The sequence below is a fragment of the Lithobates pipiens genome, unplaced genomic scaffold (assembly GCF_037356315.1).
Source record: "Lithobates pipiens isolate NorthernLeopardFrog02 unplaced genomic scaffold, aLitPip1_a1.2 Scaffold_16, whole genome shotgun sequence".
Classification (NCBI taxonomy): domain Eukaryota; kingdom Metazoa; phylum Chordata; class Amphibia; order Anura; family Ranidae; genus Lithobates; species Lithobates pipiens.
The window spans coordinates 650,011,453-650,027,968 of record NW_027507748.1 but is presented as its reverse complement, the minus strand read 5'-3'; the positions used below and the strand labels follow the sequence as shown (position 1 = coordinate 650,027,968).

The 16,516-nt window shown below is 41.9% G+C and overlaps 1 protein-coding gene and 1 long non-coding RNA gene across 4 annotated transcripts in view; one reads left to right on the top strand and one right to left on the bottom strand.

Moving 5' to 3' along the window:
• Positions 1 to 8,992, bottom strand: part of LOC143984062 (uncharacterized) — a 32,102-nt gene extending 23,110 nt beyond the window's left edge. The window contains exon 1 of the long non-coding RNA XR_013274707.1: positions 8,713 to 8,992. This is a non-coding gene — a long non-coding RNA (uncharacterized LOC143984062). The remainder of the gene's footprint in view (positions 1 to 8,712) is intronic.
• Positions 1 to 16,516, top strand: part of DYNC2H1 (dynein cytoplasmic 2 heavy chain 1) — a 694,454-nt gene that overhangs the window by 617,922 nt on the left and 60,016 nt on the right. The window lies entirely within an intron of this gene.

Genomic DNA, 16,516 nt, shown 5'->3' with positions numbered 1-16,516 from the left:
ACGGTCCCCTATGTATTTTTTACCAAACAGCTAAACACCAGTTAATTTAATGCCCTACATTACAGTCTATAGATCAGCATTTAAATGGAGATGCCGTTACAAAGTGCTTGAAGACGGTGATTAGACTCCTGAAGGAAGTTAATGATATTCTCATTTCACATGTGACAGGGGTCACTTATTACAAAAGTTAAATTGGATACAGTCATTCTGAAGCATGAAAATAGATTTTCTGAGCCCAGAAATCAATCAGCACAATTGGACAAAGAGCAGCTGTAGCCAGGCGAGTTTCATTCAAAGAATGGCTGGGTTTCCTGGGGAGAGGAGGATGTCATCCAGCCTGTGTATTCTACATTCAGAAATCAATGTTAACTTCTGCTTTCCACTACAAATTTAGTAACCGCAAGCTAAAGTGTTTTCTTTTGCTTTTTTTGTTATGCATGCCCTAAAAAGTGTCCAAGTTTATTTTTAAAAAAAGTATACATTTATGTTGTAATTTGTTAAGGAGATCGCCAGCTTTAAACCTCCGCTTCCTTCCTTCAGCGATTTTTTTTTTTTACTTTTTTTTAACAAATGCAATTATCATGCAATGGTTCATTGACAGACATAACTTACATACAGTTACGTAGTTGGTGAGGTTGAAAAAGGGCACAAGTCCATCCAGTGGTGCTTTTATGTTAAAGGGGTTGTAAAGGTAAATATTTTTTCACCTTAATGCATTCTATGCATTAAGGTGAAAAAACATCTGAGGCCGCGTACACACGGGCGGACTGTTCGCCCAACTTTGTCCGTCCAACAGTTTCGGCAAACAGTCCGCTCAAAATTAGCATGGACGGACATGGCCACACACGACGAACGAACAGTTTGCTGAAACCGTGCGCGATGACGTGAACGGCACGTACGACGGGACGAAAAATACGACGTCCTATACACTGCATTATAGCTTTCGGCGTGAAAATCCTTTCTGAGCATGCGCGCAACTTTGTTTGGCGAACAAGCCTACACACGAGCGGGCTGTTCGCTGAAACAAGGTTTCAGCGGACAGTTTTTCGGAAATTCCGAAAAACCTTGTCCGTCCAACTGTCCGCTGAAACTGTCCGCTGAAAGCCCACACACGAGCGGACTGTCCGGCCAAACACTGTTCAGCGGACAAAGTTGGGTGAACAGTCCGCCCGTGTGTACGCGGCCTGACAGTGCCGGCACCCCCAGCCCCCCTGTTTTACTTACCTGACCCCTGGAAAGTCCTTCACTTGCCCCCGATGTCCTCTTCGCCACTCAGCCTGGCCGCTGACTGGCTAGAGTGGATGGATTGAAAGCAGCGCAGCCATTGGCTCGCACTGCTGTCAATCACATCCAATGGCGCAGCGCGCTGGGGCAGGGCCAAGTGATACAGCGAGCGGCTATAGCGGCCGGCTGTATCACAGGAGCGTGCCCGCAAGTGCTTCTCACCATGTGAGGGAGCTCGCATGAACGTGAGAAGTACATGCTGGGGGAAGCTGAGACAGCCGCCGAGGGACCCCAGAAGAGCAGGTTCAGGGCCACTCTGTGCAAAACGAGCTGCGCAGTGGAGGTAAGTATAACATGTTTTTTATTTAAAAAAAATTAACTTTACAACCCCTTTAAAAGTACATTGTATACCCATGTATGTTATGGTCATTAAGTAACCCATCTAATAGTTTTTTGAAATTATCAATGCATCACGCTGATACCACTGCTTGTGGAAGAGAATTCCACATCCTTATGTGGTGGAGATTTTGAAATCCATATTTATATCTTCAAGGGAACTCTCTAATAAAAGGACTCTCTAATAACATTACCCATTGAATATATATATATATATATATATATATATATATATATATATATAGATCTATAGATCTGTTTTTACAGGACTTTATATATTTTGTGATATTAGGTTGAGCCCAGCTTAGATTTTAAAAATACTTCTTTTTTTTCCTGGTTCTCAAAAGCTGTTGAATGTTTTAGGCAGGTGATAATGAAGTTACTCTTCAGACTTTGTGTCACCACCTGGCTCATTTCCAAACTGGTCATATTAAGATTAAAGAGGGCTAACTGTTTTAAGGCAGACATAGGAGGCACCAGAGAGAGTCTAAACATGATGTTTAACTGGACTTGGAATTACAGCCAATCAGAATTTGAGGCAACTCTGAACCACTGAACATTTAGAAGTCTTCAGGGGTAGCCAAGCAGGATTCAATGCCACTTCTGAACCAATGAGGTGATCCTGAGTTTTGATTGGTAGGAATGGGGTAATCTAACAGCATAAAAACCAAAGCCTAGAGATGCTAGCTCTCTTCGGCTCATGGTCTAGATGAAACATGCTAACATAAGGGCTGTCTAGGTAATGTATCTGAATTATCTATATAGCTCTTCTCTTCTCTCTAACTTTTGTTCTATCCTAGGTAATAACGTGATAGCATGTGTATGACCATTATAACAATATTTTGTATCATTGGTAACATCTTTGTTTTAAGGTTGTATTGTTTATGTTGGTTGCTAACCTCAAATTAATTCAAGTTTCTTTTCTGTACAATAGTAAGTTTAAATAAATTAGGTTGTTATCCTTTTCCCACAAGTATCATTCGTTCTTGATTTCATGGGTTATAGATGCAACCGAATGGGTTGATTCATATAGATAAAAGGTTTTAACCACCTATGTTAGGTATCATTAAGCATATAAATGAGGTAGGTAAACATAGCCTTATCACTTACCACTCTGACAGCAAAGAACCCTTTATGCCAGGGATATGTAATTAGTGGACCTCCAGCTGTTAAAGAACTACAAGTCCCATGATGCATAGCAGAATTTTGACAGCCACAAGCATGACACCCAGAGGCAGAGGCATGATGGGACTTGAAGTTTTGCAACAGCCGGAGGTCCGCTAATTGCATATCCCTGCCGTACGCAGTTAAAGGTGAAACCACTTCTCTTCTAGTTATAGTGAATGTCCGCATGTCTTTTTAAATTGCCTTTCACTGAAAAAGACTTTTCCCTATGCCAGCGTCGCCAGTACGATATTTGTACACTGATATCATATCCCCTCTCAAGCGTCTCCTCTCCAGAGAGAATAAGTTCAATGCTTGTTGTCTTTCCCCATAGCTAAGATCCTCTAGTCCCTTAATTCGTTTTGTTACCCTTCTCTGGGCTCTCTCCATCTCCAACACATTCCTCCTGAGCGTGATCTTATGTATGAATCAAAGTTTTATATAGTTTATTCATAAACAAAATAGAGGAGTACAAAGAAATAACTATGAATTCATACAAATTAGGTTACAAGATATTCATTAAAAATGAATTATGCCCATACAAGGGCAAACGATCAAGGCGGGCTAACGCGTTTTAACGTGTTCCCTCTTTATCAGAGCTTTGGAAAGTAAAAAAGTCTGTAGAATGTGGTAGATATACATGGAGAGGGGTGCCTGATTAGGAGATGTATCCAATAGTGGGTGGTGTATTCTCCTTTAGGCTGGGTTCACACTGAAGCGATGCGGGAACGCCGCGAATCCGCAGCGGGTTCCCGCATCGCATGCCTCCCGGCGACAGTTCACACTGCCCTATGCGAACTGCTGGGAGTGTCAGTGAAAAGTTAATGACACCCCCAGATCAGTTCGCATATCGCAGTGCTATCTGCAAACTCGGACAGGAATCGGATCGCATGGTGTGAACACCCATGCGATCCGATTCTGTTGCGGACCAAAAAAAGGGTCCTGTGCGAGTTCGGGGCGGGTGCGATGCGAATTCAGCCATACTATCTGTATGGCTGAACTCGCATCGCACAGAGATCGGATGTGATTTGCAGTGCGGTGCGAATCACATCCGGTTCTCCTAGCCGCAGCAGTGTGAACCCAGCCTTACGCTAGAGGTATCCATATCACATTGTGGTTTGAGGCTATAATGGACTTTAATGGTACCATAATACTTGGGATGCAGAAGTAGATAAAACAAGTTGAGCTTTATTAAATTTACAAGAGCATATTAAAACATAGAGATTTAAAAAAGCTCTGTCAGTTCAAACATATAAGGTGCAACTGAGAGGAATGGTGATACCAGTTCACCCTGTAGTAATCATTTTGACATTCTAGACGTGTTTTGTTGTAATTCACTGCTTCTTCAGGAGATTTATTTGTGTGTGTGTGTGTATATATATATATATATATATATATATATATATATATGATGTTTATGGAACAGAGAAAATATTACTACAAAAATAGAGAAAAAATAAATATCATACTTATCATAATGATAACAATAAGACATCATTTGAAATTACCAATAATGCCATTATAATGATATGTGCTTAAAATAATTAAGCACAAGATGTATGTGTGGAACCCGTCTTTGTGACTACAGTTTGGTGTCTCTGGTGTTATCTTTGTTAAGCAAAATAAAAGGTAATCGGAAGTTCTGGATGTGCAGCCATTTCTTTTTTCTTTCCAAGTTTCTCATGGAGGTGGGCGGGGCTAGCACTCTGTAAGATACTCCAATCAGCCTTATCTTTATACACCTGGAGCAGCAGTTCTTTTTCTTGTATACATGGTATACATGTATACAAGCCGTCGTCACCCAATCTCCCATAGGGGACAGCGGCGCTGTGACAGGTCCGTCCCTGCGCCAGTGTGAAGAGACGGACCTGTCCTCTGCCTGCATAGCGGAGATCGCTCCGGTGATCCCCACTGAGCAAGTGGATATCCACGGGGCGGATCAGCACTGATCCGCCCCGTGTGAGAGGACCCTTAGGGAATTTATCAAAACTGGAACAGACAGAATCTGGAGCAGCTGTGCATGGTAACCAATAAACTTCTAACTTTAACTTATTTAGCATTGGAAATTAAATATAGAAGCTGATTGGTTGTTGTGTACACAGATGCTCAAGTTTTGATAAACTCCCCAAATTGTGTGTTATTACAGGGACCATTCACATCCCTCTCTTACCCTTTTTAGTAATAATAATATAGATTGACTCAACGCTACAAACAGCAAACAATTGTACAGTACATCTGTAAAGTATTCACAGAGCTTCACTTTTTCCACATTTTGTTATGTTACCGCCTTATTGTAAAATTCATTAAATGCATTATTTTCCTCAAAAATCTACAAACAATACCCCATAATGACAACGTGAAAGAAGTTTGTTTGAAATCTTTGCAAATCTATTTAAAAAGAAAATAAAAATATAAATGTACTTAATTATTCACAGCCTTTGCTTAATAGTTTGTTATAGAACCTTTGTCACCAATTACAGCCTCAAGTATTTTTGAGTATGAAGCTACAAGCATTACACACCTATTTTTGGCAGTTTTCTCATTCTTCTTTGCAGGACCTCTCAAGCTCCATCAGGTTGGATGGGGCGTGTCTGTGCACAACCATTTTCAGATCTCTCCAGAGATGTTCCAACAGGTTCAAGTCTGGGCTCTGGCTGGGCCACTCAAGGACATTGACAGAGTTGTCCTGTAGCCACTCCTTTGTTATCTTGGCTGTGTGCTTAGGGTAGTTGAACCTTCATCCCAGTCTGAGGTCCAGAGTGCTCTAGAGCAGGTTTTCATGGAGGATGTCTCTGTACATTGCTGCATTCATCTTTTGTCCAATCCTGACTATTCTCCCAGTTCCTGCCGCTGAAAAACCTCCCCGCAGCATGATGCTGCCACCACCATGCTTCTTGGTAGGGATGGTATTGGCCAGGTAATGAGTGATTACTCAGTTCAATCTTTTTTTCATCAGACCAGAGAATTTTGTTTCTCATTGTCTGAGAGTCCTTCAGGTGCCTTTTGGCAAACTCTGGGTGGGCTGCCATGTGCCTTTTACTGAGGAGTGGCTTCCCTCTTGCCACTCTATCATACAGGCCTGATTTGTGGAGTACTGCAGAGATGGTTGTTTTTCTGGAATGTTCTCCGCTCTCCAAAGAGAAACGCTGGAGCTCTGTCAGAGTGACCATCCGGTTCTTGGTCACCTCCCTGACGAAGGACATTCTCCCTTGATCGCTCAGTTTGTCTGGACGGCCTGCTGTAAGAAGAGTCCTGGTGGTTTAAAATGTCTTCCATTTATGGATGATGAAGGCCACTGTGCACATTGGGACCTTCAATGCTGCAGACATTTTTCTGTACCCTTCCCCAGATCTGTGCCTTGATACAATCCTGTCTGAGATTTACAGACAAATCCTTGACCCTTATGGCTTGGTTTGTGCTCTAACATGTGCAGCACAGTGGTGTAGGGGCAGCACAGTGGTGTAGTGGTTAGCACTCTCACCTAGCAGTAAGAAGTTCACTGGTTCAAATCCCGACCATGACACTACCTGCCTGGAGTTTGCATGTTCTCCCTGTGCCTGCATGGGTTTCCTCCGGGTACCTCAGTTTCCTCCCACAATCCAAAGACATGCAGGTAGGTTAATTGGCTTCTGTCCAAAATTGTCCCTAGTATATGAATGGGGTACCTTGGATTGTGGGCTCCTTGAGGGTAGGGACCAACGTGGGTGTGCAATGTACAGTGATACGGACAATTGTAGACACTCACTCAGGTTGAACTGGATGGACTGGTGTCTTTATTCAACCTAACAAACTATGAAACTACTATGAAACTATGTACTGTTAACAGTGGGACCTTACATGGACAAGTGTGTGCCTTTCCAAATCATGTCCAATCAACTGAATTTACCACAGGTGGACTCAAATTAAGGTGACCAATGGAAACAAGAATCCCCTCAGCTCAATTTTGAGTGTTATGCAAAGATTTCAAACAAACTTATTTCACATTGTGATTCTAGGGTATTGTTTGTAGAATTTTGAGGAAAATAATGCATTTTATTCATTTTGTAATAAGGCTGTAACATAACAAAACGTGGAAAAAGTGAACCACTGTGAATACTTTCCGTATGCACTGTATTTATTAGGTAAAAGTACATGAATACAATTGTAATATTAACATGTTTTTTGTAGAACACTTTTTGCTTTTCGTCAAAGTAGTACATTTCCCTTCAGGCTAGGTTTACACTGGAGCGATGCGGGAACGACGCGAATCCGCAGCGTTTTCCCGCATCGCATGCCTCCCGCCGGCAGTTCACACTGCCCTATGCGGACTGCTGGGAGTGTCAATGAAATGTTAATGACACCCCCAGATCAGTTTGCATATCGCAGTGCGATCTGCAAACTCGGACAGGAATCGGATCGCATGGTGTGAACACCCATGCGATCCGATTCTGCTGCGGACCAAAAAAAGGGTCCCGTGCGAGTTTGCGGCGGGTGCGATGCGAATTCAGCCATACTATCTGTATGGCTGAACTCGCATCGCACAGAGACCGCATGTGATTTGCACTGCAGTGCGGTGCGAATCCTATCCGGTTCTCGCTGCCGCAGCGGTGTGAACCCAGCCTCAAACACATAATATTTGTAGCCTATTCTTGGAAGGAAAAAGTCCATATAAAACAGGACACTAGGAAGAAATATATTTTCCATGTGCCAAAACCATATTATAAGAGTGCTTTGCTCAGGAACATGTCAAGATTGTGGGATTCGGACATTTCTATGTGATGGTGAGCTTGAGAACACTCTCCATTCTGTATCGTGGTTTAGCTTTGGAATGTTTTTCTCTGTAAGTTTTTCTTAAATATTTTGTAAGGATTTGCTTGGCATCCACAGATGTGTTTCTGGGATTATTTGTGAGAGCTTTGGGGATTAATTATATTTTAAAATGAACATGTAATAAATACAATTGCATTCCAAATGGTAAAATGTTCTTGTGATGTAAGTACATTTTTATATTGTGTAGCTAATGAATGCAATATTGTCATGTCACCTAGAGGCCTACACATAAAAGGTCAAGTGCCTTAAAAGATATTTCCAGATGCTATCAATGTTACCTACGCAACTATACACACAGAAGATATCATTGCTGATGTCACTAAATTGAGTACTAGAAGCTTGTGGAGTTGGTCCAGTGTGGTGGACAATGGCTGCAACCATAAGATCGTAAGGCATTAGTGTCCACTGTGAGCCATTCTTTCAGAAAATGTGTAAAGAGAATGTAGGTTTCTATTGATAATCGCCTTAAAAAAAGTTAAAACATTCTAGGTGCTTGGTTGTCATGCAGATTCTTTGGCTTCATTTACTAACCTGGAAAGTTTATGCCTGCAAGGAGTTCTGCCTTCAAAGAGCATTTTCAATGTAGGGCCAGTAATAGCCCACATAATTCTCCTAGAGAGAATTGACCATATTGCAATGTGTTTTGTACCTTATGGACATTTGACTTTCAGCACCAGATCAATATTTGCAAGAATGAATCACAATCATCTGTTGTCTTTTGGCAGCTTAAAGAAGAAGTCCAGTCAACAATTAAGACCAGCTGAATATATATATATATATATATATATATATATATATATATATATATATATATATATATATATATATATATATATATATATATATATATATATATATATATATATATATAAACAATAGTATAAAAATAAAACAGTCCAATTCCTGTAAATTCCAATACTAAAACAGCGCTAAATTAAGACAATGATCTTGTAAACAAAACCATAAATAGTAAAAAAAAGTCCTTTGTGCAGCAATGAAAAAGATAGTGGTCCAACCAACGTTATAGGTGATTATTCTAAGTGTTGTTACAGCACCATCCACCAGAATTCCACAAATTTCAACACGTGAGGCACACACCCCTCAGGGGGTTAAACTCACCAGAAAATGCTGATAAACAAGCCTTTAGGGTAGTTGTCCCTCAATAGGTTAACACTGCATCGTCATCATCCACAGGGATCCAAGTGACATAAGTGCTCCAAAAACGTCATAAAATACAAAGGAGAGCTGCACATAGCGTAATCCTATTTTATTGAACGTTTTTCACATATGCCAAAAAAGACCCCCTATAATAATCTACGTACACAAAAGATAACATTAATCTAGCATTAAAAGTATTAAAGTATGGCTCTGTCACCGTTTCCGCCATCCAGTGCGTCAGCGTGCGTCTCCCTGCAGACACTGAGAGACACTTCCTGGACCTGGTCGTCGGTGGAGCGCAGTCGTCACTTCCGGGAACGTTGTGCGGGTCACGCCCTTACGCGTTTCATAATTTCTGACTTCAACAGAGGGGCGTGACCGCATGACTTTCAGGCAAGCTTATATCACCACGCCCTCTAACACACAAGCCAATCAGGCACCAGCAGCCACCAATGAGGGTGCTTGTCACCATGGTCACCGAACGCCATAAGCTCTATGCGCAACAAAGGGCAGAGGAAATAGAATCATACAGTGTTCTGCCTATATGTATCAATATAACATGGCACTACCTACTATAGTAACAATGTTGTGGTGGAGCATCCATACTAAGAACAATAAAATAAAGTGGTGACAAATATACAGTGCATTATCTAATATAAAATTAAATAGCAAGAATATTGAGTTTTAAAATGACTGGGTAAAGATCACGTTTCGCCCCAATACTTTTGCAATGCATCAAATCATCATAGACATTCTGCATATGAATATCAATATGTTCTCCATACATTGTGTCATAATCACCAGAGACACAGTGTATAATCATTCTAAAGGAGGTATAAATATACAAATAAAAAAAAATATAAAAAAATATATATGGAGGATACACAACAGATGTATGTAAAAACCGGGGGAAATTAAAATTATATATATAAATCAATATACAGAGCCAATTTCCTAGAGAGAACATATTCACATCCACTATAAATATAATAACATTCTATATTGATATAGTGAATCTATAAAGTGAATATAAACAGTGTATAAAATAAAGTCATACATAAATATATTAAGTAAAAAGGGGTGAATTAATAGTCGCTAATAAAACAATTTATGTCTAGATCGACATTTAACCCCTTCGACACCAATGTGTCTACCAAATATATTCATTCTGTCTCACGTTTAGATAGCTCTCGCACTAGATTTGAGCCCCTCCAGAAGGGTTTCAAGTGGTCAATGCCCCAACACTTCAGTCCAGATGGGTCCTGGTTATGGTGGATTTTAAAGTGCAGGGACACATTGTGATCTTTAAAGCCCAATTTGATATTGGCTATATGCTCTGCTAGTCGAATCCCCAGTAATCTTTTTGTGTGGCCTATATAAGAGTCTTTCCCTCTTATGGAGTTTACTTCACAGTAAATTAGAAGGGATATCTTATTATACTGCTGATTAATTGGGTGACTGATTTTGCCGCTGAGTGGTGTATTATAGGCCGTTAAATATACACCTTTTACTTCAAAATATGTATATATATATATAAAATCTTGAAGGATGTTTGTACTCTTATATGTGTAGCATCCTCCTAGGTAGGTTGCTAAAACGAAAGGTAAATATATTTTTTTAACTCCTCTTTGACCATTGGAACATCTGTTTGATTTCTCTGGGCTGTTCTGAATCTCAAAGGCTGTAGGTTTAATTGCTTCCATCTGCATTCTAGAGGTTTCTAGAACATAGAGGGCTGGGAGAGTCAAATGGCCAACTTAAATATTTATTTTGCTGCAGCCAATTCCTGAGGTCTGCTCAGTAAGTGGCTGGGGGGGCATAAATAACCTGGGTCTTGTCCTGCTGGAGAAGTTTCAGCTTCAGGGGGCTAACTAGGCAGTTTCACCTAAGGGTTTGGTCTGGAGAACTCACTGAAGAATGCTTGTGGAGGTTTTAAGGTATGTAGCTGCCCCATCGTGAGTACTGACCTGAGCTAACAATCCTAGTGACTGTGCTGTTCTACTTTTGGGGTGCCAGCAGTTGCTCTTATAGGGTCTTAGTTCTGGCCTCCCCTTTGTTTCTGGTTTAAGGACTGTTCAAATAAGTTTCACCTAATTTTTCACCTAGTGAAGTGTGTCCTCCTGCTGCAAGTTAGTATTTTTGGAGTATCCCATACCAACCCAAACCCTCTCCTGTTTTACAAGCTAGAAGTCATAAAAAGACATCCCTTAGACTGTTGGAGCCAGAACGAATGGACTGTTGCCTGTGTGATTGGTAGCCTCTGCATGGTTTGGGGTAGAGCCAGTTAAAAATCAATGACTCTTATGGGAGGTAGCAATACATATGTAAAAAAAAATCTTCTTGTATTGGCAAAGCAGCAGGAAAGCAAGATTACGCTTTGTCAAGCTCTCTTTGAAGAAAAAAGGCAGTTATTGCAGCATGAAACTTGTAAGTCTTCATGTCACCTTGCTTATCAAAGAAGATTTTAAGCATACTAGTTTGATCACCCTCTGACATGCAAATTTAAATTGTAAATCAGCCAGTTTGGCACATTGGTGGATGTGCAGACCAACTTTGAGCTGTTATTTTGACAGTAAAATCAGTCAAATAGGACTTTAAACGTGTTGTAAACCCTTGTGTTTTTTCACCTTAACCTCCCTGGCGGTATGATTCAGTCAGGAATTAGGTGCTGAAAGCGATACAATTATTTTGCATGGAAATCTGGCTTTTATTTTGTAGTCCTGTAATTCTTAGGAATAACGCTCTTAAATCTCTTCAAACCAGAGTCTAGCAGACATCCCGGGTATGATAAAGTTTGTAATATAATAAAGAATAATTAAAATTATTCAATAATGTAATCAAATCCTAAAACACTGAAAAAGGGACACTTTTTGGTTGCTATGGACAATCTCCAAATTTCAGGTAGAAAAAAACAGTATTTGTAATATAAAAGTGCATGCAGGGCACTGGACAGACCACTAGGGACAAAGGGTGTATGTACTTTTTTAATACAGCACTGTAATCTGTAAGATTACAGTGCTGTGTGTGTTTTGTGTCTTTTTACTTTTTTGAATTTGCCGTCGTTCTCTGCTCCTATGCGCCGTAACGTCACAGGGAACGGAGCTCGACGGCATTCGGCACTGTGAATCGAGCAGAGGACAGCTTGATCACACAGCGCGGCGGACATCGATGGATCCAGGGGACAAGGTAAGTAAGTCTTACTGTGTCCTCCCCTGCATCCAGCGATGCGATCCCGAGTCTGGCTCGGGGTTACTGCTCCTGCTAGTAAATTCCCAACCCGAGCCAGACTCGGGATTACCGCCAGGGAGGTTAATGATCCTATGCAGTAAAGTAAAAAAACACCTGGCAGTCACTGATACCCCAGCCCCCACCCCCCATTTTACTTACTTGAGCCCCTTCATGTCTTCGGGGACACGCTGTCCCTCTCTCCATGGGGTCCCACAGCCATTGGCTCCCACTGCTGTCAATCAAATCCAATGACGCGTGGGACGGGGCTGTGTCCTGCATTCGGCATCTATGGACGGCGAATCCTGGACTCAAGAGCGTGCCCGCAAGGTTATCTGATGCGGGGAGGAGCCACGAGAGCCGCCGGGGGACTCCAGAAGAGGATGTTCGGGGGCCACTCTGTGCAAAACGAGCTACACAGTGGAGGTAAGTATGACATGTTTGTTATTTAAAAAAAAAAAAAAAAAGATCCTTTACAATAACTTTAACTATGGAAGTTGTGTCCAGAAAGGCAACCAAAGGGTAAAGGGCTAGTCTTTGGTATTGGCCTCCTGCAGCTTATCTTTTTCCCATTACTGAAGTAGCTTGCCTTGTTCCACCCTGTATTTCTCCCTGTATGGAGGTAGTCATCCTGGAAGTATAGTAAATCTTTTCTTCCTGATTGTCTCAGCTGCCCCCCCCCCCCCCCCCCCCCCAATGACTGGAGATCTGATGACTAATGAAGGGATAATAAAGCAGCAGCAGTACAGAAAACAAAGATCCACAGAATGAAGCAAAAGCAGGAGTAAGCTTGTCTGCAGGTCCTCAAGTACAGGTTCCTATCCATTTTTCTGGGTATTACTTAAAGCAGAGCTTCACCCAAAAGGGGATGTTTTGCTTTTAGGCCTCATCCCCCTCTCCCAATTAACAAATGGCACTTTTTTGGGGGGGGGGGGGGGAGCGGATACCTGATTTTGACAGGTTTTGCCTAGGCGATCTGAGCGGAAGTTCTTCTCCTCCCCTCCCATCCCGCAGTCTTCTGGGACATATCCAAGATCCCAGAAAACTGCAGGGCCATTCACACTGTGCAGTGGGGTTCAAACATGCGTATTGTGCACCCAGCTATGAAGCTGCAAACTATTACAGCTGGGTGCCCACAGTTAAGATGCCACCCCGGAGACCAAAGATTAGTGGAACAAAGGGCTTAGGTGAGCACAGTGCTGAATCCTAGGACAGGAAAGTTTCTGTCAGCAGCTACAGTTTTTATTGTAGCTGCAGACTTTTAAATTTTAAAAACTAGACAAGCTCCTTTTTAAGAACATTTAACATCTGTAGATGTGCCTTCTACCACAGTGAATTTTCACTACTGAACTCTAGCTTCATCTGGAAACCACATACTTAAGACCCCTTTCACACCAGGGCATTTTGCAGGCGCTATAGCGTTAGAAATAGTGCTTGCAATCCGCCCTAAAAAAGCTGCACCATTGTCTGTAGTGTGAAAGCCCTGAGGGCTTTCACACTACAGCGGTGCTCTGGCAGGACGTCAGGGAAAAGTCCTGCCAGCAGCTTCTTTGGAGCGGTGTGTTTACCGCTCCTCCACCGCTGCTCCCCATTGAAATCAATGGGGCAGCGCTGTAATACTGCCGGCAAAACGCTGCTATTGCGGCGTATTGCTGGCGGTTTTAACCCTTTCTCGGCCGCTAGCAGGGGGTAAAAGCGCCCCACTAGCGGCCAAAATTCGCAGCAAATCCGGCAGTAAAACGCCGCTAAAAATAGCGGTGTTTTACTGCCCACACTATGGGCGGTGTTGTGTGAAAGGGGTCTAAGAGTCCACTTGGTTAATTTTTAGGCTGGGTTCACACTATTGCAAATTGGATGTGGGTTTCCCCACATCCAAATCACATAGGAGATTGTGAATTGTACAGGAGCCCTGTGCGTCTTTTGGTTCATTTCAGGTTCGAAATAAGCCAAAAAATCAGGCTGAAATGGGACCTGAAACAGTGAATGGAGACGCACCGGACTCCTGCTGTGAGTCGCTGCGTTCTCCTTATTCTAAAGCTGGCCACAGATGGATCGCAATCCACACATGCAGCAGGGACCGGACAAATTTAAATCCATCTATTGCCATTCCTGCTTAACAGAAGTCAGTCTAATGATCGACCTCACTTGAATCAGACTGTTAGAAAATTGATAAGTGTCTACAGCCGATCAGAGTGGTCCCTGCTCTCAAAATACAATTGCACAGCGGGGAGGAATCCTCCATCTACCTTGCTTGAGTGGATTAGTGAAATGATGCATGTATGGTAGAGCTGCATGATTAATCATCGAGAATCGTTACCATGATTTTTTCCCCATTGCGATCTTGACCAAGTATTTCCTGATTCTTTCTATGCAGAAAATTCTCTCTGCTCTGCTAAAGCCGACATCCTTCAAAAGAAAGGAAAAAAAAAAAATGGAACTTAAGTATAAACATTGTAACAATTTGTCCTTTACATCAAAGGAATACACTTTGGTGTGTAAATGAGGGAAGTTTAACCACTTAAAGCGGGAGTCCGCAGTTTTTTTTTTTTTTAAAGCCCGCAGGTACAAATACTGCAGCTGCTGACTTTTAAAATAATGACACTTACCCGCCCAGCGCGCCCGCGATGTCGGCACCCAAAGCCGATCTCTCGATCGTCTCTCGGGTGCTGCCGCCGCCATCTTGGGTATGGGAATCAGGAAGTGGAGCCTTTCGGCTTCATTTCCCGGTTCCCTACTGCGCATGCGCGAGTCGCGCTGCGCAATAAGGATGGTCCCCGCTGTCTCTGGGATCTGTGTGTTTCCCAGCAGGCAGCGGGGGACCTTCGGAAAGGGGCGTACCTTCTGCAAAATCTACGCCGGAAGTGGGTGCAGATACCTGTACTGTACAGGTACCTGCACCCCCCCTCCCCCCTGAAAGGTGCCAATTGTGGCGCCGGAGGGGGGGAGGGTTCCAATGAGCAGAAGGTCCACGTTAGGGTGGACCTCCGCTTTAAACACTAAACTGTTTTCTGACGTTTGTTTCAAGTTAATTTTTTTTGAGAATAAAATGGTGGCTGTTGCAATATTTTATGTCACACTGTATTTGCGCAGCAGTCGTTCAAATGCAATTTTTTGGGAAAAAAATTACACTTTAATGAATAAAAAAAAAAACTAACCAGTAAAGTTAACCCAATTTTTTTTGTATAATGTGAAAGATTTTACGCCGCGAGAATCATGATCTTTTTATTCTAAGCAAGAAAAATTGCGATTCTCATTTTGGCCAGAAATGTGCAGCTCTAATGTATGGACAGCCTAAAATTTAAATAATCGGCCACATTCAGTATGCTTCTGACAGCACAGCTAGACACCCTCTTGTTGTCATATTGTTTTGCATTCTCCAAGCTCCTCCTTATGCTCTTGTGTGTGTGTGTGTACATGATGAGGAAGCGCCACCAGAGAATGGGTAGTGTCAAAACCAGTGAGGTTCTGCATTCTCCCAAACTCAAATTAAGAGATATTTGTTAGATGAACATACTAGCGGCTATAGGAATTTAACTTAAAATGAGTGTCCCCTGTGTCAGTTTAAAATTTTTGGTGCTAGCTTTCACAAATGGAAAATATATTTAACTTGGAAGACTTTTAAACCTTAAAATGCACCAAGGCTGTCATTAATTTAGTGTAGAAAGTACTATTGGCCCTCACATTCCATATACATTACATGTCCAGGCACTTGTGGGGCAGCATATGTCCATTTATAATTGATTGTTCATCTAAAATAGAAGGGACACTGAACAGGACACGTGAAGTAATACCCGCTTCATATGTTTAAAAGCACTGATTAAAAAAAAGGTTTATTCCAGTGGAACTATTATGGTGGCTAGAAAAGAGAAACCTTGTTTACAGATGTTGTTCAGAACATTTTGGACTTGAATTCCATTCTTTATTTCCTGGCTAATTTCAAAACTTCAGAAAAGTGCCAAGAGTTGATGTTCTAACCACATGTTCTGGAAACCATTCAGAAGAGCTGGAAATGTGCAGTGCTCGGCAGTTTGAGCAACCAAATTTTTGTAAACATGCTGGTTCATTTCATATCACCTATTTTATTCTTTAAGGTGGAATGTCTCATTCCAAGTAGTTAGGAAGTTTCGGACTCCTCAGCCATTTTCCTTGTTTTTATCCATTCATTTGAAGCTGAACTGAAATGTCACCCAAGCCTCACTGCTTCATGATTGCTTGAAATCTGTCATCTGACCTGGACTGTGCCTGTGTCCATATTCTGTAGGTGGCCCAAAAGTGACAACAGTCCAGGTGCAGACTTATGCAAACCCAACTTCACATCATTGTACCAGTTACTGAAATGGATTGTGATACTGTTGTTAACTCCACTCTCCTGGTCTTTTAGTACATTCCATAATGGCTTGAAATGTGTTCTGTTCACCCACTTCTGGCCTATCTATAGCTGCAGGCAATGGATAGTTGAGCAAGGGGTGGACACAGAAAAAATCCTTGCCAATGAGGTGTCTCAACTGCAAGGATAGCGCAGAGACAGATATCACATTAA